Here is a 22,241-nt window from a genome sequence, read left to right on the forward strand (position 1 = left end):
TAAATAAAAATAACTAGCTGGTTAAGACAATGAGAGTATTTGGTGTAATGATGATCAAGTTTGTATGCCCAAAGAATTTCAAAGCCATATAATCCAGCCTCCTGAACCATATATGATTCCCTTCTCCAAAGTCTGTGACAGTCAACCAGGCTCTGTTTGAATACCTTCAGTGACCCAAAACTTATTACCTCCCAAGGCTTTCCATTCCATTTTGGCCAGTCCTCATCTTTAGCAATTTCTTCCATATATCAAGCTGAAATGTGCCTCTCCGTGACTTTCTTCCCTTCATCTTAGTAGTGACCTCTGAGACTGAACAGAATAAGGCTAATCCCTCTTCTGTATGACAGCCTGTCAAATGTCTGAAGTCAACGATAACTTTCAACTCTAAGGGGGCAGGAGGAGGCATCTGACTTTATTCTGCTCTGCAGCCACAGCCTGTACCTGAACTCAAATCCACTATTTTGTTTTTTTTGTTTGTTTGTTTGTTTTTGTTTTTGGCCAGGAAATTGGGTTAAGTGACTTGCCCAGGGTCACACAGCTAGTCAGTGTTATGTGTCTGAGACTAGATTTGAACTCAGGTCCTCCTGAATCCAGGGCCAGTGCTCTATCCACTGCGCAACCTAGCTGCCCCCAAATCCACTATTTTGTAAACAGGAATACTGGTTATAGTTAGGATCTTTTGATAACATAGGGATGAATTTCCATCAACCCAACTAAGGAAAAAACCAAAAACCTCATATTATTGGAATCATAAGGCATACATGCAAAAGAGTTATAATAGTTGGCTTTTTTTGCAAAACATATTTCCATGTCAGTCATGTTGTGAAAGAAAACACAGACAAATGACTTCAAGAAAAATAAGGAAAGTAAAGAAAAAGTATGGTTCAATCTGCATTCAGGCTCCATCAATTCTTTCTCTGGGGAAGGATAGCCCTTTCTATCATAAGTCCTTCAGAGTTGTCTTAGACCATTGTATTGCTGAGAATAATAGCTTGCATCTGTAAATCACTTAAGGCTTTGCAAAGTACTTTACACACATTATCTCATCTGATCCTGACAACAGCCCTGTGAGGCAGGTGCTATTATTATCCCCATTTTACAGATGAGGATACTGGAGCAAAGAGAGATTAAGTCACTTGTCCAGAGTCACATAGCTGATGTGTCTAAGGCAGAATCTGAACTCAAATCTTGTTGGCCTCAAGTAGAACATTCTGCTCACTGTACCATTGGCTAAATAGTAATACATGCAGTATACCATACCAATGGATGGTGCAGATGATAATTGCTATGGGAGTTTGGAGGGAGGAAAGATCACTAAGCACTAGAGCTGGCTACTAGAGGGAAAGGTATTTGAGCTGTGCCTTGAAGGACGAGTAAAATTGGGATAGGTAGAAGCAAGAGGTCATTCCAGATGGGAAAGGTATTATAAACAAAAGTGGGAAAAGAAGCTGATATATTCCAAGGGCATTATGTAAACTTATGTGTGGAGACTTTAGTTGGAAAGAAGTGGCTAATAATTTGTGGCTTAATTGTGAATGCAATGGAATACAATCAGCACATCTGAGTGGTTTAATAAAAGAAAGGAAAACTCAGTGATTTCATCATTATATTGAACTCCTAGTCTTGAAACTCCACATCCATTATTTATGACATCATACCCTTAGAGGGCCATTTGAAGCCATCTCGGCCAACGAGACCATTTGACAGATGAGGAAGCTGAGTCCCAGAGAAGAGATGATGATGACTTGTACAAGGTCACACAGAGACTAAGCAGAGGAGCTAGGATTTGAAGCAGGGTCTTGTGACTTCAAGCCCAGTGTTCTTTCTATGGTACCTCTCTGCCTGAGATAAATTACAGGAAATTGACTGAGGCACACACAGAGACTAAATGAGTTCCCTAGAGTCATGTAGCTAGCAAGGATCTGAGACATGAAATCAAGTTTTTCTGATGCCTAAAGCCAGTAGTATCCACTAGCTCTTTCATTGCACCTGCTCCATGATGCCACACACTCTATCACTCCACTTCCTGCTAACGGTCATGGAATGAAAGAAGATTCACTTGGGGTGTGATGTGTTCAATGAGTTGGAAGGAGAAGTGTCTGCAGGAAGCAGTCCACTTGAGAGGCTATAGTAATGGTCCAATTGGTGTAAGGTTTCATATCTACTCCTTTTACAGGATAGTAAAATCACAGATTTCAAACTGGAAGGGACCTCAGAGACCACCTAGTCTATCACCTCTCCTTTTGTATACCAATAAGACAAAGACCATAGATGGTAAGTGACTTACCAAAGAGCACCAAAGCCAAAAGATGACAGAGCCCAGGTTCAAATCAAGGTCCCCTGACTCTAAATTGAGCATACTTTCCACCATACCATGCTTCCTCAATCAGTATAAGCATTTTGAAGAATCATGAATTTAGAGCTGAAAAGGACCTTGGATGCCCAACTTCTTCATTTTACAGATTAATAAACTGAGGCACCAAAAAAAGTTAAGTGATTGTCCAGGGTCACTCAGATAGTAAAGCAGTAGAACTGGGTTTTGAACTCTACTTCAAGGTTCTTGGTCAGTTTTTCAATTTTTTTTCTGTTTGAGTCTACACATAAATTCAGAAAACAGAATATCAACAAGAGATAATGAAGTTATAGAATTTACCTGTATACATTATATCAGCTGTTGCTAGGGTGACTAGGAATTGTTTTGCATATCTTTCCAGTGCCCCACTGGCACCAGTGATTCACAGAGAATCAGTACTCAAAAAACCATTCAGGATAATGTGCTGAATCTGACCTTTTGCCATTCGTGAATTCTTAATGGTGGATATCTTTTCCTATAGATGACTAGCATCGGTGAGTTTTCTTTCTCTTTTATTTCCTTTGAAATTTAGAAGGTCCTAAGGATCTTCCCAGCTAGTGATTTATTAGAAAGGGGAAAAAGTTGAAGATATTCCTACGTGTAATAGAGTTGTTTCAGATTTAACTATATACCGCATGACCTCAACATCACATTTCAGTGATAATTATCATTTTAAATGCTCTCCTAAATTAGCTTATATATGGTGAAAAGAGAACCAGGTTAGGATTCAGAAGAACTGAACTCTATAGCATACAATGGAAAGAGTTCTGGGTATAAAGTCAGAGGACCAGGATTCAGATGGAGGCTGTACTATATTTCCCCTATTTGATCTTTCATGAGTCACTTCACCCCTGTCTGTACCTCAGTTTTTTCAATTGTAAAATGAAGGGGTTGGATTAGTTGGCCTTTCAGGTCCCTTCCTCCTCTAAATCTCTGACTCTAACATCAAATGTACTTTAAGTAAGTTGATTGGTTCACTTGTCTGGGGCCCAATTGTTCTCATCTGTCAAGTCTGGAAGAAGTGAGTGTTTAGGTGGAGAAAAATGACTTCTATTTTAGGCACGCTGAGTTTTAAGATCCACTTTGAAATAAGAAACAGGAAAGTGGTGATGTGGGACTTTTCAGGGACAAGGGCTGGAGGTAGAGATCTAGAAACATGCATGGAGATGATCATTAAAACCTCTGGAGCCTACGAGGTTACCAAGAGCAATCTTTTATTTTTACCCATTACATCTTCATTTCTGAATTTATCCACCTCCTCTCCCACATCCAGCAAGCCCTTTTTTATAACAAAAAAGAAAAGAGAAAAACAGGCAGAAATTAATTAATTCCTTTTAATTAAGCCAAACTAATCAACAAATCACATGGGTCTGGCACAATCGCACCCCTTTTCCTTGCAGCGTCCTCTATTAGGTGTAGATTCTGAGTGACTTTTGGGCAAAAGGACATGCATCCATAAATTGCCCAAAAACACCAGGAAGACAGAGAGGCAGGCATGGTTGTACTAGCTTCTGGAGTAGAGAATGAAAGGAGAAAGAGACTGAAATCTGCCCCAAAATAATGTAGGAAAACCAGTAAGGGCTACAAGAAGAGAGGAACAAATAAATATGGAGCAGGATAGGATGAAGGGAAATAGAGTTAGTTCTCCACAGCACGACTTCTATGGAAGTGTTTTGCGTGACTACACATGTATATCCTGTGTCGAGCAGCTTGCCTTCTCAATGTGGGTGAGTGGGGAGGGAGGAAGGGAGAAAATCTGGAACCCAAAGTTTTAAAAACAAATGTTTAAAAATGGCTTTCACATGCAACTGGGAAATAAGATATACAGGCAATGGGGTATAAAAATCTATCCTACCCTACAGGAAAATAGAAGGGGAAGGGGATAAGAGAAGGGAGGGGTGACAGAGAGGACAGCAGATTAGAGGAAAGGGTATTCAAGCTGTCTTGGGGTTGGGGGGAGGGACAAGATGGGGAGAAAATTTGGAACTCAAAATCTTGTGGAAGTGAATGTTGAAAACTAAAAATAAATAATGAATCTTAAAAAACAAAAGAAAAGAGGTACACAATAAGAGGGGCCTTAAACAAGAAATGGGAGAAAATAAAGAAGATGGGCATGAGGTGTTTATTAAGGAGGATGGTAAGGGAATGTGATTTTTTAAAAACCAGGTAAAATTGCTAGGAATGAAGAAGTGGAAATGCAAAAATCCAGCATGGATGATATGACTTTTGGAGACAGAGTAGTCTTGACTCAGAAAAAAAAAAAGGAAGAAGTAAGGGAAGAGAGAGTATATGCGGAAAATGATTAAGGCAAAGAACAGAGTGAATAATTATAACAAATCAGCTCCCACAGAAGTTAACCAAGTGCAAGAAGAAGAATAAAGGAATGAGGAAGTAGACAGGCTGAGACAGTCAGATGAGGCCCTCACAGTAAACAAGCTCTATCTGCCATTCCAAATAAGCCAGGGAAATGACTGTTCCCAGTGGGAAGACAGGCATCCCCACACATCTCTAGACAGTTCACAGGAGCTGCGTCTGTACCTTCCCAGTAATGACTTACAGCCCCTTTATCTTATATGACCCAACAAGGGTCTCAGAGCCTTCTTAGTTATGGTAAATTCAATTCAATTCAGTTCAATTCAATTCAACAAACACACTAGAAGGAGAGCAGGTCTAGACACAAAAATATGCTTGCTCCCTCCACATATTTCCAAACACCTACAAGAAGTCAGGCTTTTTGCCGGGTTCTGATGATACAAAGGCAACAACCAATAGGGTGTGTCCTCAGGGAGCTCACTTTATACTGGGCATTGGCGTAGGGGTAGAACACATACTCAGGGGAATAAAAATAAGGCAATTTGAGGAGGGAAAGATTACATACAATTGGGAGAAGGAGGAAAAGGTTTCTGTAGGGGAGGGCACAGAGGGTGACCCTGAAAGGATGACAGGGATTCTGAGAGGTGGAGGTGAGAGGGTACATTAGAGACATGAGGGGAAATGTATGCAAAGGAACAAAGATGGGAGAGCTATTAGGCCAGTCTGGCAAGAGGCAGCTAGCTAGGGCAACAGAGAGAAAACTGGGCCTGCAGTTCAGAAGACCTGAGTTCAAATCCAAATCTGGACTCAGACACTAGCTAGGTGACCCTGGCCATGTCATTTTACCCTGTTTGCCTCAGTTTCCTTATCTGTAAAATGAGTTGAAAAAGGAAATGGCAAACCACTCCAGTATCTTTCCCAAGAAAACTCCAAATGGAGTCAAAAAGTGGGACACAACCAAAATGACTGAACAACCAAATTTATATTTGTATATGTCTGCAGCATCTAGTTTGATATAAGCACCTGTAAGTAAGCCATACATATACATATATGTGCATGTGTGTATATATATAGCTTCATATATGTATATATGCAATATACGCACACATGTGTATATATTGTTCAAACAATTACGTATACACATATGTGTATATACATATATGCATACATATATGTTTGTGTGTGTGTGTGTGTGTGAGAGAGAGAGAGAGAGAGAGAGAGAGAGAGAGAGAGAGAGAGAGAGAGAATGAAGGAAAGGAGAGAAAGAGAAAGGGAGAGAGGGAGAGGGAGAGTGAATTAGAGAGCTTACTCATAGATGCCTAACAAGTTGCCTCCCCAGACTGTGAACTCCCTGGGAGCAGAGACTGATAGGCCATTTTCTCTACCCTCAGCACTTTGTGCCTGTCGTATACTAGACACTTACTAAGTGCTTCTTGAGAGACTCTGGAGTCCTTTCCAGCTCTAAGTCTAGAACCCTATAACTTTCTGAAAGTGACTTTGCAGGGCTGGGAAGAAGGCCTAATCATCAGAGTTTGGGGGCTTTCTTTAGCAGTGCTCAGTGACTCAGAAATCCGAGTCTAAAGTTGGGTAGTAAGGCCCCAGAGGGGTGGGTATTTCAGGGAAAACACAGAGAACACAATTGGCAATGACCTGCCTATTACTGAAATGGATGACTACGGGTAGGCAAGCAAGTAAAACCAGAAAAGGGATGACAGACTGAGGAAAGAGAGAGAGAGGGACCAGAAGTCACAATGATGATTAAGCACAGTTTCAACATGATTGAGAAAACAGTAAAACTCAAAAGACAGGAAACGGTCATCAGAAAGAAGAATTTCAGCAGTGGAAATCCCTAAGGAAGAAAAATGCCGAAGCAATGGCGAAGCCTAAAATGTCACTATCCTTACAGGTAGTAACAGATGAACACAGAAGCCCATCAGCAGCGAAGAGTGGGCACTCAGGCATGAACTGAGACCAATGTCTTTCATCCACAAAAACAAATTGGTGAGGACAGAATTTAATTTACTACGGAGTGATGCATGGGCAATAGACAGTCCTTTAAGGAAACACCCTGACTACAAGCAGTGGTCCTGCCAATGGCATATGCCAGCTAAGTCAGTAAGCACAGGCCAACTGTGAAACCAAAACTGAGCAATCCTTGCAATTGGAGACATCACCCTCATAATACTGCTCCCCTGAGAGGCTGGGTAGCACTATGGACAGAAAACCAAGCTCAGAAAGACCTGGGTTCAAGTTTTATCTCTAATCCCCACTCAGTGTTCCTCAGCAAGTCACCTAATGCCCCATGTAACCCTCTAAGAACCTTACTGATAGAGGAGGTTCTGATTTACACTGATGGAATGAGTTTCTCCAGAGCTCCCTATACCATTAAAATTATAGTTTCAGTTAAAAATGCTCCTTTAGATCATAGGTTATGAAAATAAAACTTACGAAATAGCTCAATAATTTTTGGAAGGAAGGAAGAAAAAGAGAAAGAATGAAGGAAGGAAGAGAGAAGGAAGGAAGGAAGGAGGGAGGGAGGGAAGAAGGGAGGAAGGGAGGGAGGGAGGGAAGAAGGGAGGAAGGGAGAGAGAAAGGAAGAAACAGAGAAAGGGAGAAAGAGAGAAAGAAAGAGAGAAAGAAAAAGAAAGAAAGAAAGAGAGAGAGAGAGAGAGAGAGAGAGAGAGAGAGAGAGAGAGAAAGAAAGAAAGAAAGAAAGAAAGAAAGAAAGAAAGAAAGAAAGAAAGAAAGAAAGAAAGAAAGAAAGAAAGAAAGAGATGGATTTATTTAGGCTTACTATATGATAAGTGCTATACTAAATGATTTATAAATATTATCTAATTTTATCCTCATAATAACCCTGGAAAGTAGGTACTATTAAGATCCCTATTCTGAAGTTGAGGAAACTGAGGTTAAATGATTTTGCAAACATCACACACCTTGTAAGTGTCTGGGGCCACAAGTTTGTTTAGGGGAGGGTGAACTGGCCCAGATCAGAAACAGTGCAGGTTAAAGCATCTAACCAGAAGTGGGATTAATCCTTTGAGAGGTCACTACACTTCCAGGGTGGGGGAAATGGGTAGATCCATTCTCAAAATTAGTGATGATAAGGATGATAACAATAATAATAATTTTGTACATACTAAATATGTGGAAGACACTTTGTTCCTTGCTAATTAAAAGTCAACTGCCACCGGGGAAAAAAACCGATATACTAAGAGGGAAGTAAACATTTTCTTAACTAATAAACTTTTTAAAAAGTTGGAAACCACTTCTGAAAAATATTAGGAAACAAAATTCAGTTTCTCTGAAATTTATTTTCTTGAGAAGACATCCAATAACATTTTAATCTGTTAAAAGAGCAGGACATAGTCACTCGAAAAATGCTATGACTCACACAACCTCCTTATTCTGATATCTAGTGACCAGCTATCTGACCATTTCCAGGAATATTTTTATGTTCTATCACCAGTAATCCATTGAGACCTTAGGCCATGTCTTTACTTCACAAATTTTCCAGAGAACTCAACAGTTCATAGTTTTATATCTATTGAGCTGGAAGAGACTTTGAAAGACTTTATAGTTCAGAATGATTGCTCAGAGTAAGAGATGAAAATCTAGGCATAAAAACTTCCAGTAAAGGTGAGGGGGCAGTCATAAAACATTAGACTGATTCTGATACCAGAAGTCATTTCTTCAGGCACACAGCCATCTAGACACATGCAAACATCTAACTATAATATCCCTGAGATGATGGAAGCTCCAGCTTAAGTTCATTGTGTCTAGAGAGGACAAATTAATTTGATAGTCCCTGAGGAAGGGAAAATGTGATTCAAGATAACCTCAAATATTTAGGGAAAAGGTCCATCCAAAATAGAAAATCAAGTTGGCAAAAATGATGAAAGATGCAATGCTGTTCTTCAGTTGTGTTTGATTCTTCATGACCCCATTCAGGGTTTTCTTGGCAAAGATACTGGAGTGGTTTGCCATTTCCTTCTCCAGCTTTTTGTACAGATTAGAAAACTGAGGCAAACAGGGTTAAGTGACCTTCCCAGGGTCACACAGCTAGTAAGTGTTCAAGACTAGATTTGGACTCAGGAAGATGAGTCTTCCTCACTCCAGGCCCAGTGTTCTATGTACTATATCATATAGTTGCCCCAAAAATGGAAATAGAAAATGTCTAAGTTGTGGGAAGATAGTCAAGTTGACAAGCATTCATTAAGCACCTACTATGTGCTAGGCACAGTGTTAGACACTAGGGATACAAAGAAAGGTAAAATAGTCCCTGCCCTCAAGGAGCTCAAAATTTGATGCAATCAACTAAGTAACAAAAGAGATACAAACCAGAAAAATGGAGATAATCTCAGAGGGAAAGAACTAGGATTAAAGAGATCAGGAAATGCTTCTTGTAGAAGGTGGAAATTTTAGCTAGGGACCTCAAGGAAATCAGAAAAGGGAGATGGAGAGAGATACACTGATGCATTACCAATGGAAATGTGAACTGGTCCCATCATTCTGGAAAAATACCTAAGAAACTTAATGTATAAGTAATGCCCTTTGACCCAGAGAATGAGCCACTGGGCTTGTACCACAAGGAATTAAAGGACAGAAAGACTCCATAGACTGCTAGCCCATGAATGATTTTCACAAAGTTTTGTAAAAACAGAGTGGGTGACAAAAAATTAAGGGACAGGTAAATTGTGGCATATTAAGATAATGTAATATTATCTTACTATGTGAAATGTCAAACATTAAGAATTCAGAGAAACATAAGAAGAAATGAACAGGTACAAAGTGAAGAAAGAACCATAAGAATGATAAACAAAACAAAAACAGTAACATCAGTGAAAATAACATTAAAAAGCATATGAATTCAGATTAAAGGCAATGGCCACTGCTGGGGCCAGAGGACAGCTTGAGAATTATACTTCTCTCCTCAAAGTCAAGACAGCAAAGCAGCACACCGGATAGGGTGCTAGAGTTGGAGTCAGGAAGACTCATCTTCCTGAGTTCAAATCTGTCCTCAGAAACTTACTAGCTGGGTGACTCTGGGCAAGTCACTTATCCCTGTTTGCCTCAGTTTCCTCATCTGTAAAATGAGCTGAAGAAGGAAATGACTCCAGTATCTTTGCTAAGAAAACTGCAAATGGGGTCAAAAAGAATAAGACATGGCTGAAAATGACTGAACAACAACCTCAAAGTCAAGAAGTGATGAACTGCAGGTAAGAAGAGTCACATTCTGTTAGAATGTACCACAATTCTGGGTGGCTTTGTTAAACTTACTTCATTCTAAGGGAGGATTCTACATGGGTGCCACATCCATGCCTATTGTGTAAATAACAAAGGCATTAATAAAAATTTAAAACCAAGTAGATCTCATTAATGACAACTTCAAGGGATATAAGTCAAATGGCCTGTCTACAAGATGTGAAATGACTAGTTGTGAATAAGCATAAACCCTGAAAGATATGGAGGGCCTATTTGTGCACGAGTTGAATAGCGTTGATGCTGTTTTTTAAAAGAGCCTAACATAACCCTTTGATGTATTAATAGAATAGGATAATAGTAAATTGTCCTTATCTTTTAAGTATAATAGCAAAGGTGGATAATGAATCATGGTGTGATGAAGTAGCTGATTATCTCAGTTTTTCCCTCTATTAATATATCCTCTTTGAAGGCCTTATGGCAAGGATTCTACTTTTCTAAGATCAGGTAATTACTTTTTGCCTCATAAAGAGCCAGAATGGCTATTATTTTAAAGATTTCACAGAAAAGCTTTACATAAGAAACTCAGTAGCAGTATTTGAGATGGTCACTCCAGATGGACAATGAGCTGTGGGTTAGAATGGGAGGAAGACAGTAGGATGAAGTGTTTTGGGGAAATCACCCAACATTTTTAATGATACCAAGTTATTCTCTAGTGCAAAGACATCATTTAAATGCAACTATGTCCCTGGAAATGTTTAGGATTGAAAACCTGAGAATTTCCCACTCCCTACAGAATCAAAGTCAAAAGGTGCCAAAAGGCCATGAGCGTACTAAAGTATGTTTCCTATGATATCTTATACTTTAAAAAAATGATAAAAGACGGGGCAGGTAGGTGGTGCAGTAGATAGAGCCCTGGCCTTGGAGTCAGGAGGACCTGAGTTCAAATCCAGGCTCAGACACTTGAAACTTACTTGCTGTGTCACCCTGGGCAAGTCACTTAACCCCAACTGCCTCACAAAAAGAAAGAAAGAGTAAAAGAGATATAACCAAAGCAATGCATGGTAAGAAAAGGAGTATACTCACCACTGGATAAGATAAGGGGTAACATATGGATCACCTGTGATGACCTGAGGAATCACTGGCCCTCATTAACTACTAAAAAAAATTAATGAATAAGCAAATAGAACAGAAAAAAAAAAGACATACAAATAGATAGACAAATAAATAAATGAACCAGAGTAAAGACTCCATTGGTTGGATCTTTGGAGTCTCTTGGAAGAGCACTGACAAAGATTGCTCGGGAAAAAGTGGTGTGGATGTGTTCTAAACTGCATAGATGGAGTGCCCACGAGGTAGAGCTAATTGGCAGGACACATTTTGGTTAAATAATTATTGTAATAAAAAATCACAGAAGCGTTAAAGAATAAACTACAGCAGGCATTAATGCTCAATTTTCACATCATCTGAATATGCAAATTTCATGTAGGGTCTAAGCGATCATTTGCTAGGACCAGCTGATATTCATGGGTGAATCAGTTATGCTTAGGTAAAATAATAAGCTGGAAACATTAGAAGCCTCCAGAGTATTCAGAGTCTGATTTGCAAACTCCCTAGGATTCTATTTTCTACCCACTGACGACCATGTATCCTGATCTTAACCTGGCTTAATCTAGCTTTTGAATATGTTTTTAAGCATTTGTTAATGGCAGTTCTTTCCATATCCTTTCCCACTCTTGCTCACTCCAAAGTTAAATCAGTATTGTTAGGAACTTGTGAACAACATAGCTTATCACCAAATTTAAAGGATAGATATTTCCTTTAAATCTATTATCTTGTGATCACTTTGTAACATCAGATAAATTATGATTGACCAGGAAAAAATGTTATTTCAGCTTAACAAGGTGATGGAAAAGGAAAAAAAATCTTGATAAAACGTTAAAAAATAGATCCAGTCAACATGTAATCCAAAAATTGACTCATCTCTCTCTTCTGATTTCATTTAAGTGTGAAACCTCAGCAAAGGTGGATATCAGCAGTTAGTCACTTTTTCTCTTGAAATAGCCTCCAAATCTCTGTTCATTTCACAACCACTCATCTCAGGAAAACAAAAATCCTTGTCAGGAAGCATAAAAAGAGTTGGGCTCACTTGATGTGTTTCATTCTTTATTCATGCAGGAAAAAATGGAAATTATTCCCCCCCCCATCATGCTTATGTATTATTCAGCTGTTCCCCCCACCCTGATTATTCATTAAATTTGTATCAGAAGGAAAGTGAGACTTCAAGGCAAATTTAGGCTTTTTTGAGAAGCTATGTATGTGGCTCCCTTGAACAGCACACAAGTATCTCACCTAAGATGTTGGTTCATCCATTGTCATTGAACTCATGATTGAAGGTGAGTGGGCAAAACTGGTTTTCACAAATAAGATGCATGGGATAATGATGATGATGATGATGATGATGATGATGATGATGATGACTAAGAGAATATAGTTGTTCTGTAACCATGCTCACATGTTATACAAGTGAACCTGACTATAATATTGCATAGAACTAATGGTTTTTAGTAAATACATCTCTGAATTCTATGCAAATTGAAAAATTTTAACTAACAATGTAGAGAGACATTGGATTGAAGTCACTGCAGCCAAGAGGGACCTACAATTATTTTGATTACCATGATTACCTGACCCAAATGCATCCCACCAATTAGCCCTACTTCATTATTATCTTCTGAAAACAAATTGTCCCAGAAATCCTGCTGTAGCACAGCAGGATTTTAAATGAAACTTGGACAGAGGCTATTATAATACTTTGAATCTTGTAAAGAAAATATTTAGGCAGAAAAAAAATCACCTGAATATGTTTTGAAAAATTAGAAATAACATCTTAGAACAATGAAATTTGAGAGGTGAAACATCTAAGGGACATCTAATCCAACTCATAAATAAAAGAAATCCTCACTACACCATGACCCTAAAAGTGGTCTTGCAGCCTTTCCTTGGAGATTTTCAATGTCACTAGCTATGTGACCCTCAGCAACATTATTATTATTACTATTATTGTTATCATTATGCTATTATCTTTCTGTATTCTTATTTTCTTTTCATCTCTCTGCTTTATTCCTATTTTTAAACAGAAAGTATGGCATGGCAGAGAGAGGCTTATGCTTAGTCAGGAAGACCTGGGTTCAAACATCATCACTGCTCCTTACTGCTCTGGCTCAGACAATTGGCTGAGACTTATTTAATAATTTAACTACTAATCAACTCATTGTAGAATGGGGTGGTAGAGAGAATCCCCCCCCCACAAAATCATATATCAGTCACATTTTTTTGTCAGTCTCATCATAATTTACTCATTCTGCTCATCTAATTCTATTTTGAATTAATTTATTATGAGCAGTAATTAAATAATTAATTAGGAACAGTAATTAAATAGTTCAAAGGCAAATCGTTATCTTGTTACTTTTTGTAGTTAGTTTTTTGGAGGACTATTGCACAAGTTAATAAAATTGCCCTATTACCTATCATTCTCATCTTTTGATTGAGTGAAGACAATAATGCCTTAAGAACAAGTCTCTATCCATGGTTTTGATGTCTTTATTAATCAACCATTTGGTTTTTATTATGTGCCTACTATGTGTCAGGGATTGTGCTGGCAGTACAAAGAAGGACAAAAGACAGTCTCTACTCTTGAGAAGCTTACAGTGTAATGAGAGAGACAAAATGCAAACAACTATGTACAATTTTACAGGATGACCCAGAGGTAGCCAACAGAGGCAAGGTGGCTAAGATTAAGGCAGACTAGAAAAGTCTTTTCTTACACAAAGTGAGACTTAGTTGAGACTTGAAGGAAGCCAATGAAGCTACCAAGAGAAATGCTGGAAGAGGTGGAAAGAGAAGCACACTAAGGCATTCTTGGTGGAGATGTAAAGTGGTTCAACCGTTCTGGAAAGCAACTTGGAATTATGTTAAGAGAAAATAAAATGTCCCTACTCTTTGAATCAGAGATTCCACTGGTGGTTATACAGCCCCAAAGAGGTAATTTATAAAAAGAAAGACTCCATGTATACCAAAAATTTTATAGCAGCACAATTTATGATGGCAAAGTATTAAGGGGAAATGTAGATATTCATTGGCTGGGGAGTAGCTCAACAAACTGTGTTGCATAATTTTAATGGAATATTACTGAACTATAAAAAAGGATGAATATGATAAATACTAAGAAACATGGGAAGATATATATGAAATGATGCAAAGTAAACAGCTAGGTGGGCAGCTAGGTGATACAGTGCATAAAGTGCTGGGCCCAGAGTCAGGAAGACCTGTCCTCCTGAGTTCAAACCTGGCCTTGGACACTTATTAGCTATGTGACCCTCAGCAAGTCACTTAACCCTGTTTGTCTCAGTTTCCTCATCTGTAAAATGAGCTGGAAAAGGAAATGACAAACCACTCCAAGAAAAGCCCAAATGGGTCATGAGTAAGACTCTGTCCTCAAGGAGCTTACCTCCTACTATGGTGAAAGGAAAACAACATAAATATGTTACTCAGTACGAAATAAATCTAAAGTATTTTTAGGAGAAATACTAACCATTGGGGATTTTTTTTTTCAAAGCGTCTTGTACAGGACGGAACTTTTCCTGAACCTTAAAGCAACTAAGATTTCCAGCTGGTAAAGGTAAGGAAGAAGAGTATTCCAAGAATGGAAGAAAGGCTATGCAAAGAAAGACAAGCGATAGAGATGTCATAGAGAGAGTAGTAAATAGGGCAGTTTGGCCGGAATATAGAGCATGTGAGGGAAATTAATGTAAAGTCATTTTTCTGAAGATCAACATATATTTATGAGTCTTAGGAGCAAAGGCAGACTTCTTCATACCTCTCTCTTTCTGGGATCTATAGCCTGGCTGAATGGCAGGCACTTACAGTAGACTCTCCATGAAGATGTTATTTAATACTTTCTTTGCTATCCAAATTCTCAACATGAAATTGTAGGCAAACAGATCTGGATCTGAAAGGTCTATCTAGAGATCATTTAGTCCTAACTCCTCATTTTACAGATGGGGGTGGGTGGGTCAAGCAGGCTAAGCTTCCTTGAGGTCACATAGTATGTGCCAGCATAAGAATTTATGTGAAGGTGCTCAGAGTACTCTGATTACAAATTCAACACTTTTTTTGAGTAACTGGATACAATGTTCAGTGATAATTTTTTTTTAATTAGGAGTTATGAAGACGGAGCCAAGAGGGTGGCATAAAAGCAGTGACTTGCTTGAGCTCTCCCCCCAAACCCCTTCAAAAACCTGTAAAAAATGGCTCTAAACAAATTCTAGAGCAATAGAACCCACAAAAAGACAGAATGAAACAAATTTCCAACCCAAAACAACCTGGAAGTTTGGGAGGAAACATCTGTTGCACCAGGCTGGGAGAGGAGCACAGTTCAGCATGGGCCACACCCACAAAGACAGGGCCTCAGCTTGCCTTCTCAATGAAGGTGGGTAGGAAGGGAGGAAGGGAGAGAATTTGGAACCTAAAGTTGTAAAAACAAATGTTAAAAACTGTTTTTACATGCAACTGGGAAACAAGATACAGGCAATGGGGTATAGAAATCTATCATGCCCTATAGGAAAATAGAAGGGGAAGGGGATAAGAGAAGGGGTGTGTGTGATAGAAGTGAGGGGGATAGATTAGGGGAAGGGGTATTCAGAATGTATACCATCTTGGGGTGGGGGAAGGAGTGAGATGGGGAGAAAGTTTGGAACTCAAAATCTTGTGGAAGCGAATGTTGAAAACTAAAAATAAATTTAAAAAAAGTTAGGAGTTATGCTCCTGTAATTAAATTTAAAGATCCAAGCTATATTTTGAATCAGTATTTTTGGAGAACTGTTGGCAAAAACAGATAATATTTTTAAGGTGCTTGGAAAAAAATAGTAATACAATTATTATGATAAACAAAGTTAGAAGGGAATGTAAGGCTATATAATCTTCCACCCAGTGCAGGAACCCCTCATTAACATGCTAACAACCAGTTGTCCAGCCTCCATTGCAGCTCTTCCAAGGATGGAGAACTTACCACCTCATGAGACAGCCCATTCATTATCTAATGACTTTTTAAAGTAAATTTCCAAGTCTTGTATTAGGGAGTTGTTAGATTAAGCCAAGATTCCACCTTCCTGTGATTCTCAACCCTTGGTCCTTTCTCACATTATCACTTAAAGTGGTGCACAATAGAATTATTTTCTTTTCCACAAGATGGCCCTTCACATATCTGAAGATATTATCAAAATGAGGCAGGCAGAAAGGTAACAGCTGCTACCAACAGCCCTAGGGAAGGCACTGGTCTCTGCTACTCTGAGGCTGCCTGTAGGCAACTGATTAAACTAAATAGAGCCTCTGGGTCTGGACCAGAGTTGTCAAAGCTTTTATTTTTAACCACCTTCCCCATGTGTATGATTTTTTTAATATGCATCCCTATTGATTTTCTTTTTCCCTTTACATTTGATCCAACACTGTTGTTTTCAAAACCCACAGAGAGAGTAAAGGGCTGGAATTGGAGTCCGAAAGACCTAGGTTCAAATTCCACCTCTGACAGTCACTAGCTGTAGGACCTGAGCAAGTAATAACCTCTCATGTCCTCAGTTTCCTCATCTGTAAGAGGAGGGAGAAGAACTAGATGTCTTCTGAAGTCATTTCTAGCTATAAATCTGTCTTCATTTTAGATCCTGACTGTCAGGAAACATGTTAGTTACCCTATCCCGCTTTGTGGCATCTTCCAGTTCAATAGGTATCGCATCCATGCCTTTATGTAAGTCAGTGATATAACACATTGAAGAGCAAGAAGCCAAAGACTGGTCCCTGGGACGCTGCACTGACATCAAGACAGTAATGACTCTTTGGGTCCAGTTCTGAAGCCAACTAAGTGACCTACCACCTAACCCACAGCTCTTTCCCCCAACAATAGCATTGAAGACCTGTTAAATATTTGGTGGAAATCTCAGTAAATTGTGAAGACAGCATCACTCTGCTCCAGTAACTCTACCAGCAAAGGAAAGAAGTTGAGTGTGGCATGATCTGATTTTAAGGAAGCTATGGTTCCCCTTTCTGATCATTTCTGTTTCTAAATATTCACTAACTATCCCTTTAATGACACAATTCAGGAATTTTGTCAGGAATCAAAAGCATGTTCATTCACCAAGCTATGGTTTGCCATCTTCATTCCTTTCTGTTTTTTTCTTAAGAGAGCTGCCCTTCTCAGGCTTGTCACACTTCCCCCATCCTCTATATTTTCTCAACATCACCAAGAGTAACTTCTGTATATTCTAGCTCTTTCTCTCCTCTGGGATATATTTCATCTGCATCCAGTTGAATTCAAAGACAACTAGATGCACTATTATTATCTCCTTAATTATTTTCCACATTACTCTTGATTAGGCAGTTTTTGTTCTTTCGTTTCCAGTCTACTCTTGGCAGAGAAAATGAAGGCAGAGTACAAGTTGAGTGTTTCTCCCTTTATCCATTCACTCACGATCATTATACAATCCAACTTCCTTTGGGCATCTTCTTCACTCTAGGATAGCTAAAAGAAAAACTCTTTGTTGTTGCTGTTCTTAGCATTCCTTTCAAAATTCCATTATTTTCATATGACTAAGCCATGATTTTACATTTTTCATCCGTTCTTTGTCTATGCTCAAGTTTTCTGTATATGCCTATTTAAAAAACAAAATCTAAGCTGAGTGCAATGGAACTGATACTTTTGAATTATGTGCTGGAGAAAACTTCAGAGAGTCCCTTAGGAAGCAAGGAGGTCCCATCAGTTAACACTGAAAGAAATTAATTCAATGCAAAGTCAAATACTGATGCAGAAACTTCAATATTTTGGCCACATGATGAGAAGATAGGACTCATTGGAAAAGACTAATGCTGGGACAGATCGAAGGCAAAAGGAGAAGGGGATGACAGAGAATGAGATGGACTGATAGTATCATGGAAACAATGAACATGAACCTGAAAAAATTCAAGAGATAGTAGAGGATAGAAAGATCCGGTATGCTATGGTCCATGGGGTCATAAAGAATTGGACATGACTGAATAAAAAAAAATTCTCTGTGCATCTCTGTAGGTCTCTTGAGATAGCTCTCTCTTTGTGGGTTTTTTTTAAGTGGCTTCAGAATATCATTTCCAAGAGAATCCCAATCTTCTTGAGCTGATTTCCACTACCAAATTTTAGGCAATAAGATTCTATATCTTTTTTCTCTGAACCCTTTGGAAGACCCTCTTACTAAACCCTATCTGGCGGCCTTATGTCAGAATTTCTGCTCTTCTCAATCAAACTGCAAGCATTTTGAGCACCTATTATGCAGCTAAGCACTCTATTAAGTGCTTAAGTTGCAATGACAAAAATGAAAAATGTTCCTGCCTTCAAAGAGCTTACACTCTATGGGAAGAAACAACACATAGGAAGAGAAGTAAACAGAAAACACATCCAATGTAAATAGAAGTATTTGTAAGGTATGTTGATGGGCCATTTTGGATTGTCTCCCATAGCATTTCTGTGATCAGAACTAATCATTAAGTGCTACCTTCCACTGACATGTCCATAAACTCAGTAATAGAATAGGCATGGGCAATGGGCCTACAATATCATTGGCATAGGGAACTCCTGGCAAGGAAACTCCCTTCTCCGGTATATCTTCTAGTCTCAGAAGGTAGTCTGCAGCAGTTAGAGGCCAAGTAACTTGCCTAGAATTGAAGAGACAGCCTGCATCAAAGACAGCAATCAAACTCAGGTCTTCTCGGCTCTAACAAAAGTATTCAATTCATCAACTGCCACTGAGAGAAAATTAGGCATTCTACACTAGCAGTCTGCAAGCTCACTACCAAAAGAAAAAAGTGTGAATTTTACCATGGTCCCTTTGCAACTAAGGCTGGGCACTGGTTATTTTCAGGAATGCTTTTAACATCACTGTGTATATTAGTGTCCTGCTTCCAGTGCCTTTACTAGACTCTTGGGATTTTAGGGGGTTTTTCGCACATGTCATGGACCCCATTTAGTAGACTGGTGAAACCTCCGGACTGCTTTTCAGAATAATAGTTTCAAATACACAGGATTACAAAGGAAATCAATTCTACTAAAATACAGTAATCAAATTTTTTTTTAAAGCAAGTTCATAAAACTGCATACACTTCTTAGGAGAACTCATAACGGACAGCATAGCTGCCTTGGAGAAATGTTCCTTCCTGGTAAGAATCTTCCTTCTTATCTTGGGAATTAGTCTTTCTTTTTGGTTATATCCTTTCCAAGCTAAAAATCATTCTCATTTAGAGCAAGAACAAAGGTTAGAGTTGAGAAGCTCTGCTTTCCCTGTGTAATTCATTATCATCATTCTGGCCATAAGTAACAGCAATCCTATCCCTCCTTGGTCCTTCCCTTTTCTCTAATACAGCTTCAAAAATCATTCTTTTTGTTGTCCTTAGCTTCCTTTGCCAGCTTCCACTTTTTGTCGTATTTAGTTCCTGACATTATTTTTTATAAGTCAGTCATTTCACTTCTGTGCCTGCATTTCCAGATGCATAAAAGGGAGATAATGATATCTGAACTAGCTAGCTCCCTCACTGAGACGCCATGCAGGAAAGGTTTTGTAAACTTTGAATTCCATTGAACCCAAGCTATTATAAGTTATTTTAGCCTAATTTTTAACACAGAGAAGAAAAGATTACTTTTATCATAACTTTTTCTGAATGGTCCCTGAAGACCAACACACAAACACACTCTACTATCAATATCTCAGTGCATTTTTTTCTAAACATAAACTAAAATTGCTTTAATTTGGAACTGAACTTGTTAGGGAACATGGAAATAAAACACATTACTATAAAATTGTTGACTTTTAAAATACACAGTGGGACTACAGTAAAAAAGCAGTCAATACTTAATTGTATTGTAGGAGTGCTAAGAGAACTTATAATCTTACTGAAATTTTTTCAGACTAATACAAAATATTTGGTGGGGAACAGAACAAAATATATGTGTGTATATTTGTACGTGTATTTGTATGTGTGTCTCTCTATGTACATATATATATAGACACACACACACACACACACACACACACACATATATATATATACATATATATATATACACATACATACATATACACAAAGGTATATATATGTGTGTGTGTGTGTGTGTGTGTGTGGTGGTGGTAATGGTGGTGGTAATGGTGGTAGTGGTGGTGGTGGTAGTGGAGTTTTTTAGTTATTTTTGGTTCTAACTCTCCATGATGCCATTTGAGATTTTCTTGGCAAAGATACTGGACTGGTTTGCATTTCTTCTCCAGCTCATTTTACAGATGAGGAAACTGAGGCAAACAAGGTTAAGTGATCTGCCCAGGATCATCTTCCTAGTCTCTAATGTCACATTTGAACTCAGGTCTTTCCAACTCCAGGCCCAGTTTTCTATCCGCTGTGCTACCTAGATACAAATAAATAACCAAAATGAAATAGGCCCTTGCCTTCAGTAGCCTGTATTCTTAGATAATATTATCATTTTCAGCTAAGTGGCACAGATAGAGTGCCAGGCCTGGAGTCAGGAAAACTCATCTCCCTGAGTTCTAATCCAGCCTCAGACACTTACTAGCTGGGTGACCCTGGGCACATCACTTAACTCCATTTGCCTCAGTTTCCTTATCTGTAAAATGAGCTAGAAAAGGACATGGTAAACCACTTCAGTATCTTTTCCAAGAAAACCCCAAATTACCATTGCCAGATGACAAAATCTACATCTGGTATAATGAGATAGTTCTAGACTGGGAGTCAGGAAACCTGGCCTTGCCCCTAACTACCTGTAGGACAAAACAAAGGCAAATTGCTGTTTGTTAAGTACATAACAGAGTGGATTCCTGATCAGGTTGCTCTTGCTCAGATCTGCATAAGAAGATCTATGAAATTCCTGCTAAATCTGAGATTCTGGAATCATTCCCCCTACCCCAACAGAAACTCCTCATTCTGCAAGATGATATCCATACTGAAACTCCTATCTCCTCAGTACCTTCTGCCTCTGGGCAGCTCCTCCTCTCTGACTGGAGAAGATGAAGGTTAGATCTTGGAGAGCTGCTCCCTAATCCTCCACCGCTTAAGGAGAGCACTCAGACAATTCATGTCATCATTTCCCACCTGGTTGACCCCCTGGATTTCATGATCTCCAGAAAGTCATCATCCAGCAAGATGAAATCAACTTTGAAATTCACACCCTTTAGATCCTTTCTAACCCCAGCTGCAGGACTTGTCAAGACCCATACATTGGTTTCCTCTCTTTCCATCTTCTTTTCATGTATTATCTTCTCTGATTAGATTACAAGCTCGACTCCCTTAAGCCTTTCTTTGAATCCCCATCATTTACTGTCTCTGACGGATTCTGTGACCTTGAGCAAATCCCTTCATTTTTCAAACCTCAATCTCCTCATTCAACTTAATCTAATTCAATCTAACACATTCATTAGTGTCTACTACGTGTGCAGTTCTGTGTCAGGTGCTAGAGATAAAAAGAGAGGTTTACAGCTGTATGGTTTTTCACTTTCAGAAAATTTTCATGGTAAACAACTTTATTTAAGCTCAGAGGCAGAGCCAGTTAGATTAAGAAAATATTGACAACCACAAAAGTTTGATAAGTCTTTATCAAACTATACCTTGAACTATACCTTGATGTTTGTTATTTTTTTCGTCTTGCTCAAAATGGTGATATTATTTTCCTGTGATGTGAGTAATTAATAACTAGTGAATATTTGTTTATGTTAAAGAATTGTATTTTGTTGTGATATATGAATGTGATGGAATGACTGTGCCATAAGAAACAACTAAATGTGATGAACACAGAAGCACTACAAGACTTATGTGAACTGACGCAAACTGATATAAGCAGAGCTAAGAAGACAACATATGTGATGATTACAACAATGTAAATGTGACAATAACCCCAAACCAATAAAAATAAGTGTTGCAAAATTATAGAGTATACCCTAAATACCAAAGAGGAACTATGAGAAGACATATGTAAAATGGGCATGAGTAATTATGATAATATTAAAAGCTCATGTGCCTAACACTTCAAATTCTATAAAGTTCATCCCTTACTATACTCTTGAAAAGTAGTCAGAGTACTGGCCCCGTTTTACAAATGAAACTTGGAGGAAGCTCACTTGTAAAGGCCAAGACTCACATCTGTGTCTCCCGACTCCAAGGCCTTTTTCTTTCCAAGGCACTATTCTGTAGCATTTGGATCAATGGGTCAAGAAAAGCCCAGAGCCTTTCTTCTGAAGCAAAGTCAGTACACACAAGTTGACATGAATTGACTTCAACTTTTGCTGCCAGTTTTTTA

The 22,241-nt window shown here is 38.7% G+C and overlaps 1 protein-coding gene across 1 annotated transcript in view; it reads right to left on the reverse strand.

Annotated features, from left to right (window-relative positions):
* The window catches only part of LOC110202710 (ankyrin repeat and sterile alpha motif domain-containing protein 1B-like), a 262,667-nt gene that overhangs the window by 239,294 nt on the left and 1,132 nt on the right, over positions 1-22,241 (reverse strand). The window lies entirely within an intron of this gene.

Source organism: Phascolarctos cinereus, unplaced genomic scaffold, assembly GCF_003287225.1.
Source record: "Phascolarctos cinereus isolate Bilbo 61053 unplaced genomic scaffold, phaCin_HiC Scaffold_1;HRSCAF=81, whole genome shotgun sequence".
Taxonomy (NCBI): domain Eukaryota; kingdom Metazoa; phylum Chordata; class Mammalia; order Diprotodontia; family Phascolarctidae; genus Phascolarctos; species Phascolarctos cinereus.